General features: G+C 39.4%; 1 long non-coding RNA gene across 1 annotated transcript; it reads right to left on the bottom strand.

Annotated features, from left to right (window-relative positions):
* Positions 1–1,003: 1,003 nt before the first annotated feature.
* LOC102155415 lies at positions 1,004–16,935 on the bottom strand. The gene is made up of 3 exons (XR_005380252.1): positions 16,770–16,935; positions 2,667–2,762; positions 1,004–1,254 (listed from the first exon to the last, which is right to left on the bottom strand). It is a non-coding gene; the product is annotated as an uncharacterized LOC102155415 (long non-coding RNA).
* Positions 16,936–19,023: the final 2,088 nt, after the last annotated feature.

The following is a 19,023-nucleotide window of genomic DNA, read 5'->3' as shown; positions in this document are numbered from 1 at the left end:
CAGTCAAAAATTCATATATAACTTTGGAGTTCCCCCAAAATTTATTATTAATAGACTATTATTGACCAGAAGCCTTACCAATAACATAAACAGTTAACACAAAGCTTGTATATGTATTATATATTATATGCTTATGATAGAGAAAATAGAATGTTATTAAGAAAATCATAAGGAAAAGAAAATAGATACAGTTCTGTATCTATTGAAAAAATCTACAGATAGGTGGCCCTGTGCAGTTCAAACCCATGTTGTTCAAGGATCAACTGTACTACATTATTTATTTTGTTGATCAACTTGTTCCAACTTTGGCCATGGAAACTTTTTCATTCATCTTCTGTGTCCTTTTAATGTGCCCCCATCAATATATTTTGTTGTTGTTCGAGCATTTCCTTACTTTCTGGCACTATGAGATGCTCTAGGCTCATCTTGTACATTTTCTTCCCTATTCCTACAATCATCATTTTTTTTCTAAGGAGCACAGTTTCTTTATATCAAGAATGGTATTAGAAACCAAGATCTGGGTGCTAGGTATGCTTTTTGCTATTGGGGTGTCTTTGCTTCTGGATCCTCTTAGGGGATACAGGTAGGAAATATATGTGTATATATAACTCATATGTGTGTATGCCTGTACATATATACGTATATATATATGTAGCCACTTGTATCTATATTAATCTAAACATGAATTTATTTCCCCAACTCTAATGCATTTCTATATGGAACATTTTAGCTTCCTCCCCTTACTTACCTATCAACACCCACTCCAGTAAAAAATTTAGCTCCTACCCTTTGTATCCTGGAAAATTATTCTCCAAAACTTAAGAAGAAATAAAAACTTTCTTAGAAAAAATATCTGAAGATATTCATCACTGTCAGACCTGTCCTCTAACAAACGTTTTAGAAGCTCTTTAGGTAAAAGGAAAATGATACAGTGAGAAACTGATTACATAAAGAAAGAAAGAGTGTTGGAGAGGGAAAAATGAAGGTCAAATAGAATCTTTACCTTTCTTATTTTTAATTGATAAAAATTTTAATTCTTTAAAGTAGTGATAGTAACAATTATTGGATGTTTATAGCATACAAATAAGTGAAATAAATGGATGACAGTGTAGTCTTATGTCAAGAACCAGGAGCTCCTTGAACTTGGCCTTGAACATTCATGTTCTCCATCAAGAGCTGTTCCTGTTGTAATCCTTACACCATTTGATAATATTTGGGGGCAGGCATAGCTCCCAGTCAGTGCCTCACTTCACTCTGTTAGTTTAATAAAAGTAGAACAGGGTATTAGTCCTCACAGGGGTTGGGGAATCAGGAGGTAATAAAAGGAAATCAGAAGGAGCTGAAGAAAAATGCTCAGTTTTATGAACTGGAGCCATAGGAGTTGATGTTAGGAGTAGGAGGGCAGAATCACACTTGAGAATACAATAGGGAAGCCATTTGAATAGAATGAAGTACTAAAGAGTCAAGGCTTATGATCTGGGCAACAGGCATGTGGAATTTCCACCTACTGCTGTAGTTCTTTATTGTGTCCTCCATGGTTTTTCTGGGGCTGAATTCACCCAAGATATAGATGTCTGGCTACCCTCAACTAAGTGACTTAGGGTACAATCTTTCAAACTTTTGAGTACAGAAGTTGGCTGAAATTGTATGGGCCTGTAGTTTAGCCCAGTTAAAGGTGTAAGCCTGGCTGGCTCCAATGATATTTTACTGGTGGAGTAGGAAAAGGAGAAGCTGAATTGGGACCCTACACAATACACACAGTGCAATGTGTTCTTTTTTTTTTTTTTCCCCAATGTGTTCTTATTGGTGAGTAGAGGGAAAAATGACTACAGGAAACCCCACAACTATGTTAGAGGAAACAGTGCTTACAACAAACCACACTCATTGTGGAATTTGCTGTACTGGGTTTTCATTTGGACAAAACATTGAGGGTTAGAGTGAAATGTCCCTACAACTTGGACACAAATGTCTCTTCTGAGATTTGCATGTCATAAAGTGAAGAAATGTTTTCTCTTCTTAGCGGTTATTATAAGAATTCTTTACTCATAAGGGACTTGATTTTTTTGGAAGTTGGTTTTAAAAGTCCATTGAGGGGATAGTAACAAGCTTTAAGGACCTGGGTTTTGGGCTGGTGCCTAGTTTCCATGAGGAAGAGAAAAATTCTGTCTAATAAATGGGAAGGGGAGGAGTTTGATGTTCCTACAGAGACAAATCCAGGAGGGAAGAAAAAGGATCAAGAAGGACTGACTCCTATGGGAAGGGATGATTAATGACTCTGGAGTTGAGAGCAGATCCAAAAAGAGCAAATAGAAACATCTGACAATTTTTTGTTTTGTTTTGTTTTGTTTTTATCATGTTGGGGCTAGATGATGCAAACCCTTTATGCCATCTCCCCTATAAAATTGCCCCTGATCTGGAATGTGTGGGCTGGGGGTAGGGAAAGATGAAGGGAAGAGGGAGATCCAGACAATAGGCTGCACTCATGTAATTGATCAGAGAAACTCTTTGCCTTGTGTCACTAGGCATGACAAGTTGAGTGTGTGTGTTTTCTTGATCAAGGCACAATAAGTGCAGCCTAAAAATCCTTGGTTGAATATGAAAGGAAGCCGTAACAATAATTTATCTGTGTGAACCAAAGTGTGAAAACTTCACAGTTAGCATCATACCTCTCATTGTTTAAGGGAGCTTGTTAAATTTGGTCTGACTTCACGGAAAGGCATGATTGGTTAATTTATCCATTCTGGCAACATGTATTCATGATCCTGTAAATAAAATAGGCTTACTTGATTAGAGGGCTTGAGAGGTAAAAGCCAGCAGATCTGTTATAAAAGAATTTCTAAAGCTATTTCTTTTGACAGAAGGAAAATTGTATCAGAGGGAAACTTGAAACATCAGGAATGAAGGAAGAGCAATAGGAATAGTAAATATTTGGATAAATACAATAGCTTACTTTTCTCTTCTTCAGTTCTTTAAAATAAGCTGGATGGATAAGAGCAAATATAACATTGTCTGGTGAGGTTTTCAATGCACGTAGGTGTAATACTTGAGATAACTGCCACATAGAAGGGAGAGGGAAAAGGGACCTGTATATTGACAAGGTTTATACAACCCACTTGAAGTTGTAAAACATTGACTCCAGATATTTTTATTTTTTTTATTTATTTTTTATTTTTTTATTTTTTTTTTAAATTTATTTATGTAAGTCACAGAGAGAGAGAGAGAGAGAGAGAGGCAGAGAGAGAAGCAGGCTCCATGCACCGGAAGCCCGACGTGGGATTCGATCCCGGGTCTCCAGGATCGCGCCCTGGGCCAAAGGCAGGCGCTAAACCGCTGCGCCACCCAGGGATCCCCGATATTTTTAAAGTTAAATATGTTTATCTTAATCCTCAGAGCAACCACCAAAACAGACAGACAAATGAAATATAAGAAAATAAACTATGCAGAGAAAATACAATAGATAAATGAAAATAGAATATTAAAAAGTGTTTGAATATCCCAAAAGAGGGCAAGAAAAAGGAAACAAAGAAATGAAAAACTGAGGTAATAAATAGAAATCAAATACATAATGGTAAACTTAAATCTAAATGTATAAATAATTACATTAAATGTAAATGGTCTAGACATACTAATTATGAAAGAGATTATCAGAATGGATAAGCAAACACATGACACAGCTATATGTTGTCTAAATGACAGCAATGGGTAAGTTAAAAGTAAAAGGATGGAGAAACATTTACCACTAAGCTAATACTGAAATGGCTATATTAATATCAAAGTAGACTTCAGAGCAAAGAAAATTACCAGGGACAAAGAAGGAAAATATATAATGATCAAAGAATCAACTCTTCATGAACACTTAACAACCATACATGTGTGAAAACTAAAATCAGAGCTTCAAAATACATAGTGTAAAAGGTGGCAGAACTGAAAGGGTTAATAAACAAACCCACAATCTTAGTCGGAGATCTCAACGCTTTGTCAGTAATGATAGAACTAACAGAAATTCACCAAGATATAGAACTGATAAACACCATCAGCCAAGTGGATCTAATTGATATTTATAGAACTGTCCACCTAAAAGAGCAGAATACACATTTCAGGGGAAAGTAGATTGCCTGAACTGAGCAAAAATGAAAATACAACATATAAAATTTATAGAATAAAGGTAAAGGGATGTTGTGAGGCAAATTTATAGAAATAAGTGCTTATGTTTGGAAAAGAAGGAAGGTTTCAAATAAATAATCCAAGCTTTCATCTTAAATCTCTATAAAGAGAAGAACAAAAGATGACAAAGCAAGCAGAAGGAAGAAAATAAGAAAGGTAAGACAAGAAATCAGTGAAATTTAAAACAGAAAAACAATAGAGAATAATTGATAAAACCAAAAGCTGATTCTTTAAAAAAAACAAACCTCTAGAAAAACTGACAAAGATGAAAAGAGAGAAGACTCAACTTATCAATATCAGAAATGAAAGAAGGGGTATTACTGTAGATCCTGCAGACATTAAAAGAATAATAAGGGAATATTATGAGCAACTTTATGCTCATACATTTGACAACTTAAAAGAAATGGACACATTTTTAAAAACCATAAATTACCAAAACACACTCAAAATTGAATAGATAACCACTACAAAATAAATTGACTTTGTAGTTACAACTCTTGAAAAAGAGATGTCTATCCAGGTGGCTTCATCAGCAAATTATAAAATAACATTTAACGAAGAAATAACACCAATTCTAAACAATTTCTTCCAGAAAATAGAAGAAGAAGGAACAGTTCCAAACTCAGTTTATAAATGATGGCAACTGCCAGAACCCAAGGTTGTTTTTGGGGAGTTGAACAGGGACAGGAAATATATTTTTTCTTTCATTTTAGGCCATTTTATAGGAGGGGACAGGGATTTGATACTTAATCATGTGCATGAATTACTTTAATTATAACTGTAATTAAATATGAGCATCCTGATGACAGGTCTCTGAGGTACTCAGCACAGAGCTATCAGTTGTATCACCCTATGGACTCTGTCACTGGAAGTTAGGAACCCAGCTGTAATTTTTTTCATTTAAAAAAGCATTCTTTTTTTGCAACTCCAGAGGTATCTCAGAGGACTTCCAATCATTGGACATCTGACCTGTCTCATCTTCGTTCTTATATTATTTCCCCTAAGTGAGGCCCTTGATCTACCAAAATGGGGTGAATTCAGAGTTTTTTCCACAATCAGCCTCAGGAGAGCAATCAATGAGGTTCTCAGAAAAGAATGCACATTGAGGAAATCCCCTTTGAGCTGACCATGTCTGTGAACTCCAGTTCTGTTTGTGGTTTCATATTTGCCAAGCACCCAGAGAGTATCAGGGGACTCTCAGAGAGAACACATGGGAGTACTTGTGGGAGGCCATGACACCATGCATTGTGAAACTGCACTGGCTGGGAACATGGCTGACCTTGGGCAAATATCCACTTGGGGTGGGTGATTGGGGCTGAGCCATGCTATACAGCCCACTTGGGAGAATCGCCATGGCATGGGGGCAGGATAGAGTCAAAGTTTTGTGGACATAGAATAACCCCATGGTCCTTATGTAACCTTTGATAGAGGCCAGGAAAAAGGAATCAGAACCACATAGAATGGACCTCAGGGCTTTAGCAGGGGAGAACTGGTTGGCAAAATCCTGTTCTCTGTCAAGAACCAGATGTTTTGAATAACACAGCTATTTTTTTTCAAGCCAGATATCTTTGGATGGATCTCAGTTTTATTTCTTCCTAGCATATTGTACAAGCTTATCAGACCTCTTGGGATGCTTAAAATTGCTAATCATTTTCTCATCATCTGAAGTGTGTGGTGTCAGGAGTGGGGGATCCAGCTGGTGTCACACCTGGGATTTGACTTCCCCACAACTGGTCCCAAACCAGCTGTTGGGCATGATTTGAGGCAGCTTAGGCATCACTGAGAACTCAACATCTGCCACCCCCACAGATGGGCCCATGGACAAGATGTGAGGGGACTGGATAGAACCCCTCTTATGGAATCTGCTATGAGTTCTGCCCACAAAGCATTCAGAAGAGGCAGCATAGGGAGCAGAAAGGCAGGCAAAGCTTCTCTCCAAACCACCTTTCTTGCCAGATCCTGCAGTGGATACATGTACAATCACATTTGAGAAAATAGGAGACAGGCTTTGAGAACCAACCACCCTCTTCTTCCTAATTATATAGACAGGTGGGAATATTGGAAAAAGGAGCAATTATAATAGCAAATGCATATAGAGCATTTACTTTGTACCAGGCACTATTTTGAGGGTGCTCTGTATGCTAACCTATGGCCTTTGTATCTCTCACAACAACCCTCTGGATTCATATTATCAACATCTGTCAGATAAGGGCACTAACGAACACTGGGACAAACACCCTGCTGGTATGATCACACAGTTAGGAAATGGCCAAACCAATATTCAAAGTTGGGTAGTCTGGCTCCAGAATTTGGGTATGCAAGCCCTGGTCTAAACTTCCTCTCTCCTCCCACAAAGCAATGGCCATTGGGATGTGCCAAGGCCCATGGTTCTTCCGCTTTACAGCGTTATCATATGTCTCCATCAAGCAGTATGATAGCCTTTGGAAAACAAAGTTCTTTTTCAATTACATGTGTTTCATGACATGCAGGAATAGAAGTAAAATATTAATCTCAAATGGCATTTAGCACCTTCAATTCATCCTTCAGACTGACTGAAACATAATTTTTGTGTTCCCCATCTGGGGACTGGGTGGGGAGTAGGGTCAGACAGCAGTAAGATGACTTCCAATTCTGGGTGGGCTGTAACTCGGGGGAGATGCAAATGGCTGAGTAGACATACAGAGGCAATAGTGTGGTCAGAAGAGCAGCAAACCATCTACAACAGAAACACATATGCAGAGAGCTGAAGTGGCAGGAAGGAAGCACAGACTGGCTTTAAACTCAACTCAGAGGGCAGTCTGGGTGGCTCAGCGGTTTGGCACCGCCTTCAGTCCCGGGAGTGAACCTGGAGACCCAGGATTGAGTCTCACGTTGGGCTCCCTGCATGGAGCCTGCTTCTCCCTCTGCCTGTGTCTCTGCCCCTCTCTCTCTCTCTTTCTGTGTCTCTCATGAGTAAATAAATAAAATCTTAAAAAAAAAAAAAAACCACAACCCTCAACTCAGAAATTCAGGGAACGGATGAGGAGTGAGGTACAGATAAGTAAGATGAGGTGAGTGGTTCCTCAGGTTGAGTCTGCTCCAGCTTGGGTCAGAGAGGGCTGCCCTCTCTGTAACATTTTATGGTGGGCTGGCCTTGGCCATACCAGACAGGAATAAAGTTAAAACAATGCCTCCTAACTTCACATCATGATCTGTAACTGTTGTCTCCCACTCGTTCAATGTTCCTCTGTGTCTCTCTTTCCCTCACTTTGAGCATGCAGCATCATTTTTGTTCATGATACTATCATCATTGGTCAATTCATGGCCTGATTTTATTCATGTGTTCATATATTTTGCTCATAATATATTTTTGATACTGTAATAAGCCCCCATGTGTCACAATTCCACGTGAAAACTAGAACCTAGAGTATTCTATATTCCCAGGAATATGTCTGAGCTTTTCCAATCTCATTCCCTAGATTTTTTTTTTAAAGGTGTTTTTTTTCAAATTTTTTTATTTATTTATGATAGGCACACAGTGAGAGAGACAGGCAGAGACACAGGCAGAGGAAGAAGCAGGCTCCATGCACCGGGAGCCTGACGTGGGATTTGATCCCGGGTCTCCAGGATCGCGCCCCGGGCCAAAGGCAGGCGCTAAACCGCTGCGCCACCCAGGGATCCCTAGATTTTCTTTTGAGATTTATTTTTGTCAGCCCGTGTTTGCCCAATTATTAGCATTGCCTCAATCAGCTTGGATGTTAAACAGTTGCAGTTGATTTTTCAGCAAATGCTCTGGGGTTAGAATTCTCTTCATTGAGCAAGCTCTGAGTCAGGTCAAATAAAGATAAATCCTATTATTAGGGCTTTTTCAGGGAGCTTCCAGACAGATAAAATGTAACAATTCTTTCAGGATGAGGCTTTCTGGGGTGCTCCAAACCCATTCTGCCCCCTCCATATCTGCTAGGCTGCTGTTTTTCACATCTAGTATGGTTCTGAGTCTGTTGGTTTCCAAGGCTATCATGGAGCTGAATATAGGAGGATGGGAATATGGCAAGTCAAAATGCCATATTCTATTCTTACTGGGATTCAGACATTTTTCTTGAGTAAATGTTGTGGGATAGTTTCAAGACTTTGACTAATTTTTGGAGTTCTGGAAAAGTTAACTTTGACAATCTTTGCCAGCATTATGGTTGCTTTTATAGAGGAGCTTGTTTTAGGAGATACTTATTCCACCATCCTAGATGTACTTTGCATGAGGGATATTTTATAATAATAAAATGATCAGTTCCATTCAATTATCAGGAAGACATTATAGTCATTAATGTTTATGTATCTAAGAGCTTTAAAGTGCTTGAAGCAGGGACGTCTGGGTGGCTCAGTGGTTGAGGGTCTGCCTCGGCTCGGGGTGTGATCCCTGGTCCAAGGATTGAGTCCTGCATCTGGCTCCCTACCAGGAGCTTGCTTCTCCCTCTGTCTATGTCTCTGCCTCTTTAAAAAAAAATAAATAAAGTGTTTGAACCAAAACTGGAAGATTTAGGAGAGTAACCAATAAATTCACTCTAATAATAGGGCATTTTTCAACATTGCTCTCAGTGGGTTGCACTCAAAACAAGGAGAGAAAATATCACTAAGATATTTTTAGCAGCTTGAAAAACACAATCAATACATTTGACTTAATGGGCTTTCACAGAATACTACATCTAACAATTACAGAATACATATTTTCTTAAAGTACACGTGGAGCATTTATCAAGAGAAGCTATATTTGGGCCACCAAGTATCAATAAATCTATAAGAATTGAAATTATAAGTGGCTGATCACAAAATAAATTAAAATAAAATTGGAAAATCCCCATATAGTAAGCAACCAAACAGAACGTTATTGAGCAGCTCATGGTTAGAGAAGAAATCACAAGGGAATTTAGAAACTGTTTTAAGTTCTATGACAATGAAAATACAACATATCAAAATTTTGTGGCAGAAAAGGCATATTTAGAGTTTTAAGTATTTATTTTAGAAAAGAAAATAGATATAATATCAGTTATCTAAGCTTCTATCTCAACAAGCTAAAAAAGAAAGTGAAAAGTACCCAAGTGTTAGAAGGAAAGAAGTAATAAAGAGCAGAAGTCAATGAGGTAAGCAATAGATACATAAAAGAGAAAATTAACAAAGCCCAAAGTTAGTCCTTTGACAAGATTAATAAACTGGTAAATCTCTGGCGACTGATTTATTAAAAAAAAAAAAAAAAAAGAAAATACAAATCGCCAGTAACAGAAACAAGAAAGAAATTATTACTCCAGATCCTAAAAACCATCAAAAGAGTAGTAAGAGAACCTAATGGGTACTATTATGTTATTAAATTTGACAACCTGGATGACATGGACAAATTCTATAAAAAATACAACTTAGTAAAAGTGATAAATAAGATAGGAAATCCAAATACCTCTAGATCTACTAAAGGAATCGAATTCATTAGAAAAAAAAAAATCCACAAAGACATCTCCAGGCCTAGATAGATTCACTGATAAATTCTATCAAGCATTTAAAAAGAAAAAAAAAATACCAAGCTTACACAAATTCTTTTCGGAAATGAATGTGGGAATTCTCCCCAAACTGAGGCCAATATGACATTGACACCAAAACTAAACCAAGATATTACAAAAAAAGGAAACCATAATGTCTCTTGAGGACAGAAATACACATCTTTAGCAAAATTGGACAAAATGAATCAAACTATATTTAATTATTTTTTTCAAATGATATTTAAAAAAGATAATCATTATGATCATGAATGGCTTCCCCCAGGAATGCATGTTGGTTTGTATTTAATAATCCACGGATGTAATTCATCACATTAACAAAATAAGAGAAAATACATATAGTTATCCTAACAGATACAAGAAAAAGATATGACAAAGTTCAAGACTCACTTAAGATACAGAGCATGATCTCTCAGCAAAGTAGAATACAAGGAAACTAACTCAGCAGGGAAATGGGGAAAGAGGTCTCCTCTTGCCAGTTAGATTTTCTATTGCTAAGGAGGTCCTATCCAGGGAAATAAGACAATTAAAAGAAAGCTTAGCAAAAAGAATAAAAAGGGAAAATATATAACAGTCTATCATTGTTTTTAGTAGGAAGTAAATACATAATGTTTAAAAACTAGAATATCAGCTACAATCTTTATGGAGAATAATTTGGCAATATCCATCAAAACGTAAAATACACATGTCATTTGACTTACAAATCCACTTCTTAAAACCCTTTCTAAGGGTATATTTGGCACATGTGTGAAATAATGAATGTGTAAGGATATCACTGAGGTCTTTTAAAAATTTTTATAACTAGCAAATGTTTGGAAACAACCTAAATATTCATTAACATGGAACTGGCTAAAGAATATTATGAGATACTCTGCAGCTGTAAGAAGAATGAGAATAATAAGCACCTTGATATGTTCTAATGTGGAACAATATAAGATATTTTTTATAGTTTAAAAAAAGCCAGTTGCAAAATAGTAAATGGATTCTGGCTCACTCCTCATTGAACTGTGCACATCTAATTCAATTTCATTTAGGGCACCTCAAGGACTGTTTGCATTTTCTGAGGTCTTCTGAGGTCTTTTCTAGGAACACCCACTTCTTTTTTTTTTTTTTTTTTTTTTTGGAACACCCACTTCTTATCTATGCATACCCTGCCCAGGTGTATTGTGAGGCGTACCAAATACTTGAGAACTGATAAAGAAATGAATGAGTATACGTTTGTCATTTCCATGTTGTTCCTTCTCCCACACTAATTTGAAACGCTTTATTAATATAGAATTATTTTTTCTTTAGTGTCTTTCACTTGACTAGAGCTTATGACTGTTTAAAGGTCTTTCTTAATATTATTGTATTGACTTTCACAACCCATTCTTTGTGTGAGACAATGAAGGAGGGATTATTTTCATTTGGTTTGACAATGGAGAAACTGAGGTCTACAGGGATTTCATGGCTTTTCTAAGATCCAGTTGCTAAATGGAGAAGGTGAGATTCATCTCAGGTTTTATTTATTTAGTAGTCAAAGTCTAAGTATCTCATATGTTGGAGGCACTTGCTGAATGCTGAATAAACCACATGTTCTAATTCAAGGCCTACAGAACCCAGTTCATAAAACAAGCGAACAGGGCTAATGTGTGATACCTTTCCAGTTATAAAAGCAGAAAAATACTAGATAAGTGTAACCAAAACAAAGACTTGTTGGAAATATAGCTGACCTTAGTAGAAAGAAAGAAAGAAAGAAAGAAAGAAAGAAAGAAAGAAAGAAAGAAAGAAAGAAAGAAAGGCAAATTTCCACATGCCAGAAATGAAATGGAACCCAAAGGCAGGAAAGTAGCCTGCAATCAGATGTTTCAGACAGCAGAGGAGGAAATCTGGATGAATGTCCAGGTGGCTGGGGGTGGGCACAGGATGCCCCACCAGAATAAGAGAAGGGGTAGAAGGCTTGTCAAAAGCTGGAGGTTGCATCTGAGATGCCCTAGAAAGAACTGGAAGTCTGAAAGTCCTTCTATAAAGGGAAGCTCCAAAGTTGGAAGCATTAAGGAAGACTACTGTTCACCTGGGCTCTGAGTAGAAAGGAAAGAAAAGTAACCTGTAAGGTATCAAAACAGGAAGCCCATGCCATGCAAAGGGGTGGTATGGAGTTCCGGTGTACAACCCCATATGGTATGAGAACCCCTGAGAAGTGAGTGTGACACTGAACCGACAAGGTGTTGTACTATAAGGGCCTGGCAATCAGGGATTTTTTTATTGTAACAGAATAAGTGCCCGACATTAAACTTCTGACTATGGAGACATTCATTTCAAAGATGTCCTTCTGGAAAAAACACACTGCCAGCTACATAGCTAGATGAGGAGCCAGGCCCATGAAGTCCTCTTATGGAAAGCTCTGAGTGACTAAGATAACTGACCGCTAGTGTGATCCTGCTTTTCCCTTCCTGTACTTTTTTTTTTTTTTTTTTTGGTAAGATTTATTTATTTTAGAGAAGAGAGAGTGTAAGCAGGAGAGGCAGAAGGAGAGGGAGAGAGAATCTCAAGCAGACTCCATGCTGAGTGTGGATCCCCATGCAGGACTTAATTTCATGACCCAGAGATCAGGCCCTGAGGCAAAACAAAGAGCCAGTCCCTAATCTAGGGTGCCTCCCTTCCCCTACTTCTGTTCCCACTCTTATGTTTCAAATTCATCAAGAGAGTGAAACTGCAAAGCCCTAGGCCCCCTACTCTTGCCCCCAATAAAGACAGAACCCCAGGCCCATGCTTTTTTTTCTCTCTGTTTCTCCATATGACCTCACTTTGTGGTCCCATGTCTTCCATGTACCCTTGAAGACTTGTGACCAAGAAAGTTAGCTTGTCTTTCTGCAGTTCCATGATGACTGTGGTTGAGGTTCCTCTTGAGATCATCAAACTCATAAGGGCTGGTCTAGCTTCAATGTTGGCTCTGGTCGAGGAAACGTCTGTGGGGGCTCAGCCGCAAGCATATAGTTCCGGTGAGGGCCCCAGGCAGTCCTAGCCTGGCATCACTATAGCCCCCATAGGAACAGAGGCAAAGCCACTCTGTCTGGGCCTTCCCACAGTCCAGAGTGCCCAGAGTGCCAGAGAGAAATAAATTCCTCATCTTAAAACAGGAATGATGAACTATACAAGGCAGCTGTCAACTGTGGAAAGTGTTTAGAAAACACAACAAACATGAAAATAATGCATAGGAATGTGGGATAATCAAGCTGTTTGCAAGAAGCTAAAAATAAGCCTCTTTTAATGTATTCAAGAGATGAAAAAGGACCAGAATCTCAAAGGAAACAATAGATTCTGGGGAAAAACAAAACTAGCAAGGCAAAGTTGAGCAAATGAATTTCCCGAAATAACAATGCAGTAATTGAGATAAACAAGAAGATAACATACCAGCAAGTTAGATTGACCTGAAGAAGGAGTGAATCCCCGGGTGATGGAACTGAGCAACCTGTCTGGAGAGAGAAAACATACCCCATAGTTTTGGAAGTAGAGAGAATAAGGAGAGCCAGTGTCCATCTAACAGGAGTTATAAAAGTAGGGAAGACACAGAGGACGTGGGAGGCCATATCAAAGTCCCAGAAATTTCCACGCATATTGCATCTTCAGTTAACATTGGATATGGAGTCCCAAGGGGTAAAGAAAAATGACAACACATCAAGAGCCATGGAGGTCAAGCCACAGAATGGTCTAGACCAGCAGGCCTGGGAAGAGGATGAGCATTTAGAGAGCTAGTTGCTGAGGAGGGCCCCGTGGGCCCAGGCCCCAGAGAGGCTCAAAGAAAGAGAGAACTGGCCTAGGGAGGTGGCCACTTTAGAAGCCTGATGGGGAGATGTGGAGCAGAGTGATGGGGCATTGAATCAGGGACCAACTTGTGAGGCTCAGGGGAAAATGAGGCAGTCATGTGGGTGTGAGGGGTGGAAAGTGGCCGCAGTGTGAGGGAGAGCCGCAGAGGGAGGCAGGCTCCACTCCGGGAGAACATCGTGTGTCCTTCCTCACAGGCCCAGGGGAGTCACCAAGGAATTTAAGCAGAGCAAGCACAGGGTAACAGTTGTGCTTTAGAGGACATTCTGGCTCTGTGTGGAGGATGGACAGGAAGTAGATAAAAATGGAAACATGGACATGAGCTAGAAGATCGTTACCACAGTTCAAACATGGGATGGATGCTGACGGCTGGCATGCAGCCAAGGGGGGTTCAGGGAAGGAGACAGTCGTGCAAAGGCTGGAGGACCTGTAGTGTGGAGGACACGGAGCCTGCAGGCAGAGGGAGGAGAGACAATGGATGATTTCCGTGTGTCTGGCTGAGGGACACGGTGCCTGGTCCTCTGACTCAGGTCATTCAAGCTCTCTAATCTTCCTGGCCCTGTGGGTTTTAGAATGTTTCACTGTCAGGGCAGCCCAGGTGGCTCAGTGGTTTAGCACTGCCTTCAGCCCAGGGCGTGACCTGGAGACCCGGGATCGAGTCCCATGTCGAGCTCCCTGCATGGAGCCTGCTTCTCCCTCTGCCTGTGTCTCTGCCTCTCTCTCTCTGTATCTCTCATGAATAAATAAATAAAATCTTAAAAAAAAAAAAGGAATGTTTCACTGTCTATTCACTATTTACTATTTCACCATCTCCCTTTTTTTTTTTTTTTTAAGATTTTATTTATTCATGAGAGAGAGAGAGAGAGAGAGAAAGGCAGAGACACAGGCAGAGGGAGAAGCAGGCTCCATGCAGGGAGCCCGATGCGGGACTTGATCCCAGGACTCGATCCTGGGACTCCAGGATCACACCCTGGGCCGAAGGCAGGCGCTAAACCACTGAGCCACCCAGGGATCCCCTCACCATCTCCCTTTTTAGCCTACACCATACATCATAGATTCACAATGATTAATCCATCTCTATGAATAATTTTGAAAGGAAATTCATGTTCAGTTTGGGACAAATGGTGATGTTCTTTGCAAGGTAATGTTACATAAAGGAGAAGCAGAAGGGTGTTTACATTATTTATGTGCTATATAGAGAGGCCTCTTTAGAAAGAAAGTAAATACTTATAAATATGTGGAGGCCCAGAGTACACATGTGAGGGGTTGGAGGAGATGATGTTTATAATCCTAACAATTTCTCCGCATCATAAATGGGTGCTAATGGCATAGATTAACAAGATACAGGTGAAATCTTACAGGACTGTGGAGAGCCTAGGCTGGCTCTATCCATCCTCCTCAGTCCTCTTGATGGGTGACAGGGTGGACACAGGGTTTCTCAGTCCAGGAATGGGAGGAAAAAATAGTTTTTATCTGTGGGTGAGTTGCAGCATCAAAGGGAGATGTTACTGAATGTCCATAATGTGCCAGAGATTCTTCATATGTGAATTTTAAGCGAGTTTCCCTGCAAACCTAATTGTGATTATCCTTATAACTATCTGAAAGGGGAGGAAATGGGACTCAGAGAAGCTCCTTAGCCAAAGTCACACACAGTCCATGAACTGGGAGATGTTTTGAAAGCAGGCCTGTGGGGTTCCTACTGTAACCCCATCCTGAGTCAAGGGCCCCCTCACTAGGCCCTCTTGCAGGCTCCTTACTCCCCACTTCTTCATGAGGGGCTTCATGGAGCCTCCAGGATAGCTCAGGCAGTAGTCTAGCTCTGCTCCTCCACCCCCTTGCTGTATCGTCTTCAAAAATCACTTAACTCTTGCTGCCTTGGCCTCATCTGTGAAATGGGGATTGAATTTCATTACTGCCTTGCTTCTGCCAGTCTACCCAGTGAAGCCTCAGTGATTAATGATTAATGAGATCATGGTGGGTGGGGGGGGGTGTTGTGCCCCAGAGTAGACCCATTTATTATGGAGCAGAGTCCATATTTCTTCTTCTTTTCAAACACTGACAATGATTGTTTTTTTTAAAAAGTAAGATAAGGTAAGGTAAAAAATTTCCAGAATTTTATTGCATAACATTTAGTAATTACAAACTAGCTTAAGCTAAAAACCTTTAATAAGTTAATGATGTGAGACTACTATCTGAGAAAACTGATTTGTTCTTGGTGCTGGTATAATTTTCAAGAGTTTAACCAGACTTAGCTTTTTTATTCCCTAAATAAAATGGATTATGCACAAAGTGACATTTCAAATTACCAGAGTTTCCAAACACCTTTAGGGCTGTGAGGTTTAGTCCTTTCTGTAGGGAGAGACTGGGGAATATAGCTTAAATAATTCTAAACCAGCTCTCAGCTTGTTATGACTTTTCCAAACATTATGATTGAATGAATTTCTACATGTTTCTTTAAAAAGTTAAAGCTAAGAGTTAAGGATAGAGCAGTGTCATCAATCTTTAAAAACACCACTGACAACGACTTACACATAAGAGTCATTGTTCTGTGTGGGGGCCGGGTAAGTGATGCCTGCTTAGGGGTGGTTCAGAATCTTGAGGGACATGTATTTATGTAAACAGGTCGTTTTAATGCAAAGCATATGTGATTAGAAATCAGGCACGACTCTCAGACTCATGGAAGGTGTTAGTCCGAGCACATATCCTTGCACGTTTCTGATACTCTCCTAGAGGATTCTTTCATTCATTTGATATGCATGATGTGAGCATAGTTCTAAAGCAAGTATGTAACAGGGGTGGATAAGTAATGATCAACAAGAATGAGGTTTAAGACTCCAGTGCCTATAGGTAGGAAGCTAGTGGGCATGGGCTCACTAAGGGATTGGTGCATCTCTAACAGGTGCCACACCTGAATGAAAGCTAAGCCTTCTTCCAAGAGATGGCAGGAGTTTGGATTTTTATGTGAAGCTTCTTGGTTTGCAACTATTGATAATTAATTTCAAAATCATATTTCGTTAAACATTGGGCACTGTGTTGGGCAAGATAGAACTAGTTAGCCACCTTTCCTTTACATGATTTTTTTGCCCTCCCAAATGTTGCTTCTACCAACTGCTCCCATAGTTACTCTCTGGTAACCTTTTTTGCCTCTATGTGTTAAGTAGCAATGTTCTGTGTGAGGCATCTAAAAATGCAACAAGTTAGTTGTAGTTCTCACTTGTGCCATAGTGAATTCATTTCTCAAAAAGAGCAGTTCTGTTACTAATTAAGAAAGGGCAGTCTCACCTGAATGCATTGCTCGAGGGAAACAGATTCGAATGTACGTACTTCTCAGTGGTCAGCCAAGCATTCTCCTTCATGGCATCTTTCATTTATTTATTCTTCCTTGCACAGAAGCTCAGTGCTCAGTATGCATGATTTAAACCCTCTGTTGACTCTAAGGCCTTTTAAACTAAAAAAAAAAAAAAAAAAAAAAAAAAAAAAAATTTTAGAACTCCTTCTAGAAGCTGGCTTCTTATATATATATATATATTTCCGTGTTATCATTTCTCTTTGTGAACAAAGCCCATAGAGGAGGCTGGAGAAGTCCAGAACTCCCCATTAGCAAATCATGCATCCTGAATTAGATATATGGCCCGTAAATGTCAACCTGACCCACTATGGCAAGCTTGGGCTCCTAGTGACCTTGACTCCTCATCTTCCGTGGTTGTGCCACTTCCAGTGTGACTGAAGTGGACAAATCAGCCTAAGGACATTGGTCATATTTTTCCAACACCCATTTAAGTCAACAGTTGTCCTGAAACTGTTCTCTTGGTGAGGCACAAAAGAAAAAGATTTAGTGGTATGATCAGGATACAATATCTTCCTTACTCTGCTGCACTTATTTGGACAGGGTAACCCGGGAAGTTACAGCAATCTTTCCTACAGTTCAGAGGCTAATATAAACATCAGATGCATTTGAAGGACTCCTCCACATTCACATGTTCCCAAAGGTAAATCTAAGGAAGACATAGAGAAGCAGAAGGTGCCTGTGCCTCCTTTGAGATTGAAAGACCACCCTGGTCTCACTGGAAACAATGAGTCAAGCTCCACCCTTTGGCTGCTGTTGATGACTGTGTTTGGGGCAGAGGAATAGCAACTTGCAAGATGGCAGCAGCTTAATGTTTGCAATTCTGTTGACAAATATTAGCTGAACTCATTCTGTTTTTCTTTTAGAATAGCATCATCCCCAAGAGATTTTAAGAGAGTTAATATTTCAAAGCCATGAGCATTGATCCGAGTATAAACAAAACACAAGCATACTTGCATTAGAGAATCACAAACCGGGTTTGTTAGCCTTATTTTGGAGTTCTCTGCTGTCTGGGGCACTCACTATACCTAATTGCAAATGAATTAGATATTGACCGCAACCTCTGGGAGAAGCCAAGACTTCTCCTATATGTATCCTGAATGCATAATACGGCTTTATGAGAGGGAGTGGGGATTTATACCAGCAAAAATTACTTGTTTAACAGGACAGTTTCTCCAATAAAGTGAGATTTACTGAAATAGAATCTAGATAATTACTAATTTTCTGTGCTTCTCAGATATCTTGCTGTTTTCGGTTTTAGCAGCCATGATTATTCTGTGGAAAATGCAATGATATGGATATAGCATTTACCAAATACCTTTAGCTCCATGATGGGGAAGCAATAGCCAATTTAATCACTAACCAGAGTATTAATTGTAACTCCAGTCTTTACTTAAGGAATAGATCCTCCATTAGAATAAACTGCTAATTCTTATATTTACTTTCATGTGGGTTAAAGAAAAAAAGTGAGTTTTAAGGTCTTTGGAGGATGGCTGCAGGGACACAATATGGAAAGGTATATGCATATTTATGTATTCCTAGACATGATTTTGAGAGCAAATGTCAAATCTTTGGAAAAAGCTCTTATTTGGGGGGATTTTAGTATCTTTTGGTTTCAATCTCTCACATTCTACTAGACTGTGTCCTCATAAGGCAACTCTGCAGTTTCCTGGGCATCACACAGCTACTACAGCTCAGAGTAAATCAGCAGTAGACGACTACCAGGAGCAGTGAAGGCCATCCATCCCCCCTCATAACCTCCCCCCCATTAGTGAAATATTCACCAAGTAAACAGTGCCAGAATGCAAACAAACAGTATTGACTATATCCTCACCCCACTTCTAACCTCCTGTGATCTTTGGCTTCTGTTCAGTAATTGTATTTATTTTGATTTCATTTAAAAATGTGAGAAAAGGAATTTCACTTAGGCTTGAAGTTCAAAGATTTATAGCCCAGAGATAGCAGAGAGTTGTTCTGTGTTCGTATCATTTGGGGGTTAGAAACCCCAATCTATTTTTAGGATGTTTTCCTGCAAACCAGGTAACAAATATCCCTCACATTGTCTTAGCAAATTACAAACAATTCTGAACATGCCATCACAATCATTTTTCTCTCCTGGTCTTCTCAATAACTGTGAGTTGGGTGTGGTTACTCTCATTTTACAGATTTCAAGTCACTTCATTTCCTCAA

This window comes from Canis lupus, chromosome 28 (genome assembly GCF_011100685.1).
Source record: "Canis lupus familiaris isolate Mischka breed German Shepherd chromosome 28, alternate assembly UU_Cfam_GSD_1.0, whole genome shotgun sequence".
NCBI classification, from domain to species: domain Eukaryota; kingdom Metazoa; phylum Chordata; class Mammalia; order Carnivora; family Canidae; genus Canis; species Canis lupus.
This window is presented reverse-complemented; position numbering and strand designations above follow the sequence as displayed.